Genomic DNA, 14,852 nt, shown 5'->3' with positions numbered 1-14,852 from the left:
GCATAAACAAATTGTGCATTGTGAACACTTATTTTGCACATAAAAATATCCACAAGAAGACATGGCAGTCACCAGACAGGATCGGCAACAGTCAAATTGACTACATCTGATCAGTAACTGTTGGCATTCGGTGTTACAAGACATGAGAACATATTGAGGAGCCGATGTAGATCAGACCACCATCTCTTGAGAGCATCACTAGGGCTCTAGTTAAAAAGGGAAAAAAATGGCAACCTACCTGCCCATATGCAGTTAAGAAATTGAGAGACCATGTCACCGCCAAAGAGTATCTACTCAACCTCAAAGTGCACATGATAATACTATAATAAATATAAATGCAACAAGGCATTATACTATAAGAGCTTAAAATTATCTATTAAATATTGGTGTAGATACACCATAGATAGCTCTTAAACGAAAACTACATTCATTAGCGTAAAGGTATCATTTTAGTTGTATCTTATATTGTGATCATCCTTCGCAAGTTACCATGTATTGCACTACCTCGAATAAGTATAGGGTACCTGTCCATCCACTGTTGAAAGGCCAACTAGCCTTGAAACGGTGCTGTCTGGGTGGTAGTGCCCACCAAGGATAAGTAACAATAGTCTTCTCTATTAGAGAAGCGCGTTACTTATTCGAGATAGTACAATAAATGGTAACTCATTGTGAAAGATGTTCACAAAATGAGATACAACTAAAACGATTCCTTTAAACTATGAATGTAGTTTTCATTTAAGAGCTATCTATGGTTACCAACACCAATATTTAATGAGAACAAGTATAGAAATACCATCAAGACTGTTCAAAATTATTCTGACATCCTCTTGATAGAAGACTACAGAGGGCATTGAATGGTGGGAGGTGGTTTACCAAGATCATCAATACTCGAGTTAAAAGAAAGGTAGGATGCTAGCAGGGTCAGCTTTATCTTTGATTGAAGTGGAAATAGAGATGAGCAAAAGTTGTGACCAATAGCTTTGACAAGAGACCAGAATGCTCAACTACCATTTGGACAAGAAGCAAGTTTCTACTCTTAGCCTGTCATTTAACTTTATAGATTTCAAAAAATCGTTCAACAGTAATCCTCAGTGCTACATTGGTATTTTCTGGAATCTCTACCTGAACTCCAGTTGCTTGTGCAAAGATTGCCACCAGCATTACTAACTTCTTTAATATCAACACTGACATATACACAAGGTTGCATTCTTTTCCCTTTTTGTTCCTTCTGACTTTGTCATGTGGCAAGTGTTGACTGGACTGAATATGGGCATCCCCTGGACTATCCAGTTTCACCTAATCGATCTGCTCTTTGCCGATGACACATTGCATTGCTCTCAGAAACAAGAAAATGGCTACACGACATGACCATCAACTTGGAGAAAGTGTCTGTTAAAATTGGGCTGAAGATAAGCAGTGATAAAACAAAGACTATGCAGGTTGGCACTGTCCAAATGGACACATGAATTATTGTCAGACATCAACATGTCGAGGAAGTACATTAGTTCACCTACCTTGGCAGCATATTGTGTAGTGATGGAGGCACTGAGGCAGATGTCAACTGCAGAATTGGTAAAGTGTCAGTAGTGTTCCGATGACTGCTGTTCCCAGGTTGGGTGACTAGAGTGATTGATACCACAATGAAGCTCTGACTCTATAGCACTATCATTTTGCCAACTGTGATCTATGTTAGCAAAACATAAAAGATCGTTGCACGTATAGTGTGGAAACTGAGTATTCCATCAAGAGTGCTTATGAAGAATACTTGCCGCTACCTACTGCAACTGCATTACCAGTAATGAGATTCTAAGAAGATACCACTTTGCTGGACACATTCTGCATCTACCAGACCAGTGGCACACAAAGATTGCAATACAATTTATACCACCTAACAGGAAGAGAAAGAGCGGCAGGCCACCCAAGACTTGGCATTTGACATTCCAAAAAGACTTTCAGAGCATGGGAAGAAGCAGGAGCCATTGCAGTCAATTGAGCCTGTTGGAGAACACTTGCCCAATGTGGCCAGTTGCACAGGCAGATATAGGTAGGTAAATGATATCAAGATATTAAATTGTTCAACAGTGATATAGAGCCAGAGCTCAGGTTTTTGGCAGTGTTTAGAACTTTGTTGGTGCGGGGTTCTTTCATAGAATGATGTACTTATATATTGTAGTTTACATTCTAAATTATGTTTTGATATACAATATAAGTACACTGCATTATGTACTTGTGTTTGTAGAACAGATTACTAACAGTCCCACCACCTTCACGATGGTGTGACTGTTAGTAATCCTGGGTATAACCTCCATGCACAAGCATACTGTGGGTGGCCACCCAAGTGTGAACCAACGTAAGCAGGGGTCGAGGTGTGGCATCCACACCACATGGAGGAATGCCAATTTTCTGTGTTACTAGGCAATACTAGGTGCTAAACGACTCTCATCAAATGCTGCAGTACCACCACTTTGCTTATTGGAGGCTTGAAATGGTGGAACCCATGTTTAGTCTGCAGAGCTAAGTTCCGGTAACCCTTCCCCATGTCTTCCATAATGTAGTATGACTGATGACTTTTGAGGTTACGATGAACATCATGGTGAGATCCAATCTTCCTTACATTTCGAGGGTACAGCTCTAAAATGGTGTTCGCAGACTGGCCGCTAGTTAGTACACCGGATCGAACCTATTGATAACTCTTTAGGAGGCTTCCGGATCAGCTAGTGTATAATCTTGCTCTCCTCTACTCTACGCTGCAGATAGTGACTGGAGGGAGTCCGAGTAGTGTATATGTGGGGGGGGCACATCAAGGCCAAGTTATGTCAAGGATCTGGGTATATTCTTAAATGTCCCCCCCCACTTTTTCTTACTATTGAATACACCATGAATTGTCAAACTAATAGAGTAAGCCTATCTGTGAAAAGATCTAAACCTCCCAAACACTTCCTAGTTCATTTCACAAATATACGTGGTGTCAATTCTAATCTCAACGATGTCCATTTCCACCTGCAGTCTACCAAATCCCACGTACTTTTTCTGACAGAATCTCAGTTATCGGTTGATTCAACTACTGCTCATCCCAGTTACCCAAATTATTCGCTGTATGATTCCTTTCGCCTCAAAGGTGGTACTTGTGGATATGTCTGTTCCGATATTCCCTGTCAGAGACATGGTAATTTGGAATCTCCTCTTTTCGACTTTCTCTGGCTTAAAATCTCTCTACCTCATTGTGTCAAATTCATCTGTTGTCTTTGACTTCAAGTGATTAGTGTAATACGCATCACTGCATTTAGGATTCTATTAGATATCGTAGTATTGACAATTAATTAATTAAATTTATTGATCTTATTAATTTAAAATATCATGCCACAGACTAGAGCAGCAAAGCAATGGGCACAAAGTGGCAGGAGTGCTGTGACTCGGGGGAGAACTGAGGGGGGCAATTCTCCAACGCATCACAGTCTAAAAAAATGAACAACTTGTGAAATGTTTGCTGAACTCTCTGGAACAGAACATAATCTAGCCAAGGAGGATGTCTTTGCGTGTGTGCCAGGTGCAGAGAGTGTCTAGAAATTAGGCATCAACTCAACATTCTACTGGGAGTCTATGAGAGCTTGAGGTGTAGGGTAGATGCCCTCGAAGAAATTAATGAGGGGCCTGTCAAGCTCTCAGCTGCCCAACTCAACACCAGAGCTCACTCCTGGGCATCAGGCAACACAGCAGCAATCTCCAAGGTAGAATGTGCTGGTCCCAAAGGAACTAGTTATTGTTGGTGACTCTGTTGTCAGGGAGACGGAGAATATATTTTGTAAAAAGGATAGATGGAACAGGACCAGGGTATGTCTGTCAGGGGCAAAAGTTGATGATGTTGTAAAGCATATATCATCTTTTAAGGGCACAAAAGGTGATATTGTTGTATACGTTGGCACCAATGACAGTAAGAGTAGGAGATTTGCAGATTTACTTAACAAGTACAGGTCAATGTTGGAAAAAAGTCGCGAGTCGGGGTTAAATTTGAAAGTGTCTGCAATTCTGCCCAGACACGATAGGAGGGAATACATGATGAGAGCCTTGTCAATCAATTCGGCCCTGGAGGGAATGTGCAATGCTCAAGGGGTAGAATTTTTTTCAGTGTGGTCTGTGCTTGTTAACAGGAGAGACTGCTTCTACAGGGATGGGATACGCTTAAATAGAAAGGGTACAAGAAAGAATATTTGCTGATGCTATTGAGGCAGTGTTAGGTGGGTCGGAAAACTGCTAGAATGTGGGGGATACAAGGACTAAAAGGTTAAAAGTAGCCACAGGCAGAGGTGAAGGTGATTCTTGCCCAACTTCTATTAGAATAAGTAGCGACCTGGAGCGAGGGGTGCTGGAGGTTTCAGGGACCGATGGCAGTCATCGTGAAACAGGTTGGTATATGGGATGTGTTAGGGTAACTAATAATAAGGATAGGTACATGTATACTTGCATGTATACCAATGCTAGAAATATAGTAAATAAATTTGATGAATTTGAAGTGTTGGTCAAGACATCAAAGGCGGATATTATTTCCATAGCAGAGACGTGGTGTCACACAGATATAAGGAATGCAGAACTAGAATTTGGGGAATACAATGTGTACAGACAGGATAGGAAGGGAGGAGGTGTTATGCTGTTAATTAAGTAAAACATAAAATCAAAAGAAGTGCATCCAGTTGATATAGATGAACAGTGCACTGTTGAGTCAGTTTGGTGTGACATAAGCAGTGCGAAAGCAAAAATAAGAGTAGGAGTGTGTTATAGGCCTAATGACTCGAATGAGTACAATGAACAATCGTTACAGAGAAATAAAGTGGGCTAGTAAATCAGCATGTCTCATAATGGGGGATTTTAACTTCCCAGATATTGACTGGAACTTGTGGGTTAGTCACTCACACACTAGTAAGACTTTATTGGATTTATTGGATGATTGTTTTCTGCAGCAGCATGTTCGAGAGGCAACCAGAGAGGGTAATACTCTTAATCTGGTTATCAGCAGTAATCATTCTTGTATTAAGAATTTGCAGATAAAGGAACCACTAGGTAGCAGTGATCACAGTGTACTGATGTGGGATTTACTTAAAGATATAATTACCATCAGGGGTAAAGAAAAGGGTTTTTGCTTCCGTAAATATGAGTACAGTGGTCTTAGACAGTTTTTAAATTCTGTACAGTAGGATCAACTGACGATGTTACCAACAGTAAATTCTAAGTGGGAAGCATTCAAGGAATTAATCGTGGATGCTAATAAAAGTTTCATACCTATTAAGAAATATTATTCAAAGTTTAGGCCTAAATGGTTATCAAATGAACTAATGAGACTCGTGACAAAGAAGAAAAATGCATGGGATGCATATAAATTATCAAGCGACTCAGAAGCCTATGGCAGTTATAAGCTAGTCTGTAATCAGGTCACAAAGGAGGTTAGCAGGTGAAGGCAGATTACGAGAAATCTTTGGCAAAAGATGCTAAGGAAAACAGCAAGGATTTCATTACTTATATAAATTCTAAAAGGAAGGGGATGAATCTGATTGGTCCACTTTATATCGATGGTTCGACTGTTGATGATCCTGCTCAGCTGGCAAACAAATGCCCTAAATGAGTATTTCGCATCTACATACACACATGAGGAGTTATTAAGGTTTGAAAATGGCAGAAGGTTATCAAATTGTAGCAGAGTGCTTAATGATTTTGTAATAACTGAAAGCAAAGTGGAGGAGAAATTATTGAAGTTAAACATAAGAAAGGCACCTGGGGTTGATGGGATCTATCCAGTTATATTAAAGGAGGCGACAAAGCAACTAAGCAAACCCTTAGCCATAATTATGAGAGCATGTACTCAGGGGAGGTCCCCACGGACTGGAGATGTGCAAATGTATCCCCAAAATTCACAAAGGGGGATTGAAGGGTGACACGAATAATTACAGACCAGTTAGTTTAACTTCTGTTCCGGGTAAAATAATGGGGTCACTGGTTAGAGATGCATTGCAGGATCATTTAAACAAGACTGCAGCAATAATTCAGACACAGCATGGGTTTGTTAAGGGAAAGTCTTGTCTGAAAAATTTGATAGGATATTATGATGTGGTTACAAAGGAACTGGATGCAAAAAATAATTTTGATATCATATATTTGGATTTCAGGAAAGCTTTTGACACTGTTGCGCATGGAAGACTATTGTACAAATTGGAGCAGAATGGTATTAAGGGTAAGTTGCTACTATGGATAAAAGGATGGTTGAGTAGGAGAAGACAGAGGGTGGTAATTAATGGGTGCTACTCTTCGTGGATTAATGTTATTAGTGGAGTCCCACAGGGTTTGGTGTTGGGTCCTCTGTTGTTTTGTATATTTATCAATGATATTGATGAAGGTATATCAGGCTTAGTGTCGAAGTTTGCAGATGATACAAAGGTTGTCAGGGTTGTTAATGGCAGAAATGGCAGTGTGCTACTGCAACAGGATCTAGATAATTTGGGCGGATGGGCTAAGATGTGGCACTGAAGTTTAACTTTGACAAATGCAAAGTACTGCATATAGGTAGAAGTAACCCCAGAGAAACGTACCAACTGTGTCGTACTACACTTAAGGGGGTAGAAAATGAAAAAGACCTGGGAGTAATTGTGCAGTCAGATATGAAGTTTTCTGAGCAATGCAGACCGGCTGCCAGGGCAGGTAATGGGGTTTTGTCAATGATATATAGGAATTTTGAAAGCAGGGAAAAGGAGGTTATTGTCCCTCTGTATAAGGCAATGGTCAGGCCATGCCTTGAGTACTGCGTACAGGTCTGGAGGCCATTTTAGGAAGGATGTAGATTTACTTGGGCATGTACAGAGAAGGGCAACAAGATTGGTGAGGGGAATGAAGGGATCCTCTTACCAAGAGAAGCTTAAGTTCTGCAAATTGCAGTGGCTAGAGACTAGGCACCTGCGTGGTGATCTGATTAAGGTGTATGAGGCCTTGAATGGGTTGAGCACGCTGAATTCTGATGGGATCCTTCCACTTGTTCAGATTAAGAACCTAAGGGGCATAATTCAAATTGAGATTGTTGTTGTTGTTATTTGGTTTTTTAGGAGCATTAGCAACTAAGGCCATATTGCTACGGGAATATGTAGTGGTCATTCCCTGACCTTTCCACATCCTCCGTATTTGGTGGTCATGGGCTCGAACCCCGGTCTAATCAAGAAGTGTGTGCTACGCACTGCTGCTCCTGCCCACCTGGCTACGGAGGCGCCTTTCAAATTAAGAGAAGACTGGTGTAGAATAGGTGTGCAGAAATTTGCCTTTAGCCAGCGGGTGATTAAATCCTGGAACAAACTTCCATCTGCCGTTGTGGAAGTTGATAGGTTAAATAAATTTAAGGAAGAACTGGACAGGCATTTGGAGGGAATGGTGTGTTTTTTTTTTTTTTTTGGCTGATGCTGCATAAGCTCATACATTTGCTTTCCTGCATCACATGCCACTACTACTACTTCCTCTCTTTGCAATTTGACTTTCTCCAGTCCAACTTTCCTAACAGTGAGGTAATTTTCCTTGGTGATTTTAATGTTCACAACTCCAGCTGGCTTCCATTTTCTAGTCACACCGATCCAGCTGGTCGAGATGCTGAGGCTTTTGCAATTACTCATGACCTTGCACAGATTGTTCATTTACCTACAAGAATACCGAACAATCCTAACCATGCAGTCAACTCTCTTGATCTTTTTCTCACAAACAACTCTTCTAAGTACACGGTCAAAGTGAGTGTGCCTTTAGGTAACTCAGATCACAACTTGGTGATTGTCTTCTCCAATGGAGCCTTTATCTCATGGCTATTCCCAACCTCGTATTGTTTGGCATTACAAGAATGCAAGAGTGCTAAGGCTGTTCAAGAGAAGAACATTGTATATCGTAATTGGCTTGTTTCCAATTCTTCAGTTTCATTTTCTTCCTACACCAAAGCTCGCAACTGTAAAGCAGTCATTAATCAGTCCAAACTAGATTTTGAACAGGCTAAGAGTACAAAACTTGCTTCTTGTCCTAATGGTAGCCGAGCATTCTGGTCTCTTGCCAAAGCTGTTGGCCGCAACTTTTGCCCATCTCACCTCCCACCTCTGTCAGAACCAGATGGTTCTGTTGTCACTTCAGCAAAGGATAAAGCTGACCTGCTAGCATCCCATTTTCCTTCCAACGCATGTATTAATGATCTTGGTAAAACATCTCCCACCATTTCCAACATACTCCATTCAGTGCCTCCTGTGATCTTCCATCAGAAGGATTTTGACAAATCTTGATGCTAAGAAGTCTCCAGGACCTGATGGTATTTGTCTGCTTGTTCTCAAAACCTCTGCTCCTGAACTTACCCCTGTTCTTTGCTACCTTTTTTCACTTTCTTATTCCAAAGGTGTTTTTTCTTCTGCTTGGAAATTTGCTCATATTCAGCCAGTTCCTAAAAAGGATGATAAATCCCTCCCATCCAATTAATGTCCCATTGCAATTACTTCTACTCTTTCTAAAGTAATAGAGAAATCAATTAACCGCCAACTCTTAAACTGCCTAGAAACCTTCCGTCTGATCAACGATCACTAGTATGGATTCAGTCAGTGTCAATCCACTGGTGATATTCTGGCTTTATGTTACCCATTTGTGGACAAATGCAATGGAAAAGTTTGCACAAAGGTCTTCTAAACAAGCTTCCATCTTATGGTTTGCCAACTGTTTTTTCTAATTGGTTATCCAGTTTTCTCTCTGATCACTCACTGAGGGTGATAATAGATGGCTTTCTGTCTTGTAACTTCTCCTCTAATGCCGGTGTCCCCCAAGGTTCAGTTCTTTCTCCCACTCTTTTCCTCTTGTATATTAATGACCTTTTTCCATTGACTGGAAATCCTATCCATAGTTTGCCAATGATAATTGGCAAAAGTGGAATGCACATTGCATTCCACTTTCCATTTTGAGAAACCTTGCCCTGCTCAATCAGTTTCAACTTCTCGAATATCTGCTACCAATCCCTTAAATGCTGATCTCCAGATAATTCTCCAGTGGGGCAAAGACAACTTAGTTGATTTCAATCCTTCTAAAACTCAGTGGCGCCTCCGTAGCCAGGTGGGAAGGAGAAGCAGTGCGTAGCACATGCTTCTTGATTAGACCGGGGTTCGAGCCAGTCACCACCAAATACGGAGGATGCGGAAAAGTCAGCAAATGACCACCGCATATCCCCGGAGAAATATAGCCTCAATTGCTAATGTTCCTCAAAACCAAATAACAACAACAACTAAAACTCAGTCTTGTCTTATATCTCGCAAAAAGGATTCTTCTGCTTCTATACTTATCTTTGGTGACACTCCGATTTCTAGGCAAAATGATATATCTTTTTTGGGGATTACCCTGACTTCTAAAATCTCTCTTGGCACAAGCACATTACAAATATTGCTTCCTCTGCATCTAAAAAACTTGGCTTTCTCTTTCGCTCCAGGCTTTACTTCTCTTCCAAACACTGGAACAAATCTGCCCTACATGGAATATTGTTTCCCCATCTATGGCGGTGTCCCCAAAACCTCTCTCAGGCCATTCAGAAGAGGGCAGTTAGGTTAATTAATGACTCCTCTCTAACCTAGTCTCTGCACTTGCTGTCTCATAGACATGCTGTTTCTGCTGTATGCCTTTTCTACAGATACTTCCATGGGCACTGTTCTTCTGAATTGGCTTCTATAATTCCCGCTCTCTTTTTCAAAACAGTCCGAATGCATGCCGCCACCAGCCAACATCCATTTACTGTCCAACTTCAAACTCACAGAACCAACTTTTCATCTTCCTCATTTATTCATTCAACTGTCATTTTCTGGAAAAACTTCCTTCATACATATTTCCTGAAAATTACAGTCTACAGAAGTGTTGACACGTTCAAGTCTAATGTCAACAAATATCTTCTTTCGTCTTCTCAACATCCAACCTAAGCATGGTACTAAGTACTATAGATTCTAATAACTCTTGTGTTTGGGGTTTTCATAAAAAATAAAAATAAATAAATAAATAAATATCTGAAAATGGAGATGAAAGCGTAAGCTCATTGGGAGCCTGAATATTTTTCATATTTGTTCTATTTATGGTTAAAGGACTTCACTAATAGTAAAATCAGATATTACTAAACTAATTTTAGTAATATCTGTCTGGTGTGAGTTTAGTATGTTCTTTTAATGGTGGGCTAGATTAAATAACATTGACAATTTTCTTAATGTTAATTCAGTGTCTGCATTGTGTGATAGCACATCAAAAGAGGTTAATATGTTGTCAGAAGCCAGCTGCACATTATTCAGTTTCTTAAACCTCTTAACCTAATGAATGTATCAATATCAGGTAGATACGAGAAAAAATGAATAATGTGGGGAAAAAATGGAATAGGAACTCTAGTAAGCCAACATCACTAATGAATGTTATAAACTTGTCTTAGAAATAATTTATATATTCTGAATAGGAACATTTTGAATTTTAGTCCACACTATGCAATACAACAAAAGTTGTATTGCATAGCCTAGACCAAATATCTATTTAAAGAAGCCATAGTTGAAATTCAGTTAAAGCTAAATGCTACTTGTTTCAACAATTGAATGTAGTTCTTAATTCTGAATTAAAATGCATGTTAAGTCTAAACAAAAGTCAAATACAAGCTATCAGAAGTTTACAAAAGAAGTTTATCAGAAACTACCAAATGCAAGCGATCAGAATCAGTACAAAAACTATACAGGTAGTTTTCAACTTTACAAGTTAATTTGCTCCTAGTGCACGCTCATAAAGCTGGAATTTATTTCCCATAGACATAATGTTAAAAATTGGGGTTACGTTATCAACAATGAAATTAGTTAGCTAATTAGTAAAACAATGATTGATTTATCCAAAGAAATGAAAATGTAGCCTGTAAAATCAAGCAAATTATAATAATAGAAAAATTATTTATGACTTACAAATGTTGAAGAATGTTTATTCTTCATCATTGACTAAATGCACACTCATTGACCATGCATTTATTGGCTCGGCACTCATTGGTTTGTTGCACAAGGAGTCGTCTTATTCAGAAATGCTTCAAGAGGCGTTTGTTTCCAAGATAATCTCTTTTCTTTATAAATTTCAATAGCATGCATAAGCATTTTTTAACTGAACGCACAAATTGCAACTAACATTATTTGCGCAGAGTAACAAGTTTACGAAGCTTAAAAAAAAAAGAGAACGAAGAGAAGATTCTGAAAATTTATTTGTTTTTTATACGATTGAAGGTTTTAGTTAATGGCAAACACATTTCATCCTAATAATGTAAAAACCCACACAATTCCAGCTATCGGTATTTTCGCAAATGCAATAACATTGAGTTTATGACCCGTTTATAATTGATTGCAGTAACAGAAGAGCCCAATAAACCGGAAAGTGCAATTTGTTTTATGGTAGTGACCTCCAGAAATGTGCTTTAAAAAAATATCACAAAGCCATTCAAAATTGGTTCTTATATATTGGTTCTTATAACAGAACATATGATAACGATGAAAGTGTAGTGTGATTATTGATTTGCATTGGTAACTATTACAATTTACACTATAAAAACGATCTTTTACAGAGTTATATAGCGAATTTTTCAACTTCCGAGGTCGTGGAAGGAATTACCAAAAAACAATGTGTTATTGGGTTCACATGATATTTTCACGATACGATGGTAACAGATTAATATCGTAAAGCGGGTACGCTGTATTGTATAGCTATGTGTGTGGTTTGAAATTTGGTATTTGTGAATGTTTAACATTGATTTTTTTCGATTAATGTTCATATTTTTGATTTTGTTGATATTTGAAAAAAAAAAAAAAAAAAAGCTCGTAAAGCAAGAACTGCCTGTACAGTAACAGAAAAAATTGACAGAGAACATAAAATAACTATATTAAACAAATAATCATACAATAATAAACTGAACCAAATAATCCAAGACTTTTACCAAATAGATAAAACTTTTAACATAATAACAATTAGAAATAAAATAAATAATTTAAGGGACCTGAGAAAACAAGAAAAAATTACATTTGATGTCTTACAAAGAATTGGTGTAAGCAGTTTGATTATTCCATATCTATTTAGTATCATGAAGGTACATAAATCTGGCCATCCCCTTACATCCTGTAGTTTCCTGTAGGTTGTCTATTATTATTATTAGCTATATGGTGCAAGGAAGCCTGAGGCTTATGCTGCACCAGCCAAAAAAAAATTCCCGAGTTACCATGAGAGAGAGAGAGAGTCTCAAAAGGGAATCACCAAGAAAGAGATGAATGAAGATATCCAGCTCAGGACCCTGGGTGTGCCAAGCCCATACTCACAGGATGTGAACCCAACCTATATGAATGATGAGGACTGTAATGTCAAAACTGTTCTCAAGGGTCTGAGTTTAGTAATATCTTCTGGTATAACTTTAGTATGCTCTTTTTAAGGTGGTGTATAGGTTAAATAACACTGGCAATCTTATTGTGAATGTGTTAGTAAGCTGTCATCATTCTTGGTGAAAATCATTTTTCCTCTGGTATTTCCACATCCAACATATTAATAATACAGAAATAACTGAATTAATAATACAGAAATGTTTAAATAACTGAATAATCTGCAGCTGGCTTCTGAAAACTTATTAGCCTCCTTTGATATGGTATCAATCTACGCCAGTGTGGATGTTGAATTCACAATAAGAAGATTGCCAGTGTTATTTAACCTATACACCATCTTAAAAGAGCATACTAAAGTTATACCAGAAGATATTACTAAACTCAGACTCTTGAGAACAGTTTTGGCATTACAATCCTCATCATTCATATAGTTTTAAAAAATCAGTTCTACAAACACAAGTACTTAGTGCAATGAAATATTAGTATATGTCTTTTCATGCAAGATGTTATCTCCACCTTCCCTGATAAATTAAGTTCTAAACACTGCCAAAAAGCCAGGTATTATACCTAATAAAAAAAAAAATAATAAAAGCACTACGGTATTACAACAGAATAATAAATCTGTTGTGGTGAATAGAATTAGGGATGTTTTCCATAATACAAATAAAAAATAGTTTTTGCAAGTTATTCAAAAATTAGCTTATTTTTTAAAAATTACAGTAAAATCAAATATGAAATAATTTAAACAAATTCATCTGTCTGATAAATTTCTGAGATAACTGTGAAGCAAAATATACTGGATTAACAAACTGTGATATATAGTTGTTCAGATAAGTGGAATATACACACATCACAAATACAAATTTAAAAATAATGTAGGAGAACAAATTGAACTTTCCATTTATACCCATTCTCAAGTTCTCTCATAAATATCAATTAAAAATGAGTAATGCTTGAAAAGAAGTAGTTTTTCTTACACTATAAGATGATATATATACAAAGAAGATAATTCCTTCCATATTTTATTAAGAAAATTAAGCTCAGTTTATTGTCAGTTTTATTTAGGTTTAAAAAATAGTCGTAGATCCCATTTGAATGCATTTCAGGATGAATGCGATTGGTTTTCTATACTAAGTTTTAAAGTTCTTTCATCTACACTTTTTATGATCATTTAACCCAATAGATAGTGAGGATAGTTACTTTAAAAGATTAGATTAGTAAGACACTGTAACTAGCAGTTATTGGGCTACAATTAATGTAAGTGTAATGCAAAGCTTTAGAAATCTTAAAATATCGTGTAGATAGACTAATAATAAAATAGCAAATGCTTAAAAAAGGTGAGTACTGCTTTTTTAAGCATTTGCTATTTTATTATTGTCAGTGTAATGTGATTGATGGAATTTATTTGATTGTGTTTAGTTAATACCAACTTATTTTCATTATTTCCAAAAGAAACTTCAGCTAAAGTAAAGAAAGCTAACATGAAAACCATGGGAAACTACAGGAACCCTACTGGCCAAATTGGTTTTGCGCTACCACAGTTTCTCCCTGCATTCTTGGTAAACAAACTGTGTGTTATCGGTTGTGGCAGTAGAAGCCGAAAATGATTATATTGATTAACATGTAGGCATGACAGAATATGTAATGATTAGTTTTTTTTCATTATTAAAAACAGATTATTGGAATTCATGAGTGTTTTTGCTATTAAAAACCATATTACTGATTTATTTATATATTTTTAAGGTTAGATTTCCTAACCTAACCTTAAAAAGAAATTTCCAAAAGAAATTTCAGCTAAGGTAAAGAAAGCCAACATGTACATTTTTAAGGTTAGGTTTCCTAACCTAACCTTAAAAATGTACAAACAATTTTAAAAAAATGTATTTAATTGTGTAGGTTGTTTGTAGTGTAAATTTTTTAATAATTTCATTTTTAGCTAGTGAAAAAAGGTTAGGTTATGTTATGTTACGCTGGACTGCTCTGCACCCTGTTCTGAAGTTTTACCAATGTTTTTCTTTATTTTTCGTTATATTTCATAACCTGACCTTGAAGGTTATGTTAGGAAATAGTAGAAAAAGATGGAAAGATTCTTTAAATATATGCGTATCATAATATCAGTCAATTAACATTATGATGTTATTGTCTTTTGCATTCACACACCAATCATCAGTGCATCATATGTCATGCCTGTGTGTCAATCAATATATCATTCTTAACTTCTACTGCCACTACCAGTAACATGCACCATCTGTTTACTGAGAATGCAGGGAGAAACTGCGTTAACGGCAAACCAGTTTGTCCAGTAAGTTCCCATAGTTTGTTGGAGGTTCTCATGATTGCCTTCTTTACCTTCACCAAAATTTCTTCACTAGTTGCTTATTTTTTTTTATTTAAAGAGATGTAAAAAAAAAAAAAAAAAATTTATCTTGTATGTTTCAACTACTTCCAAAATGGTTC

At 37.3% G+C, this 14,852-nt stretch overlaps 1 protein-coding gene across 2 annotated transcripts in view; it reads left to right on the top strand.

Moving 5' to 3' along the window:
- LOC150084582 (uncharacterized) overlaps positions 1-14,852 on the top strand; it is a 214,045-nt gene that overhangs the window by 166,944 nt on the left and 32,249 nt on the right. The window lies entirely within an intron of this gene.

The sequence above is a fragment of the Mastigoproctus giganteus genome, chromosome 6, assembly GCF_048544385.1.
Source record: "Mastigoproctus giganteus isolate SK-2022 chromosome 6, ASM4854438v1, whole genome shotgun sequence".
In the NCBI taxonomy this organism is placed as follows: domain Eukaryota; kingdom Metazoa; phylum Arthropoda; class Arachnida; order Uropygi; family Thelyphonidae; genus Mastigoproctus; species Mastigoproctus giganteus.
This window is presented reverse-complemented; position numbering and strand designations above follow the sequence as displayed.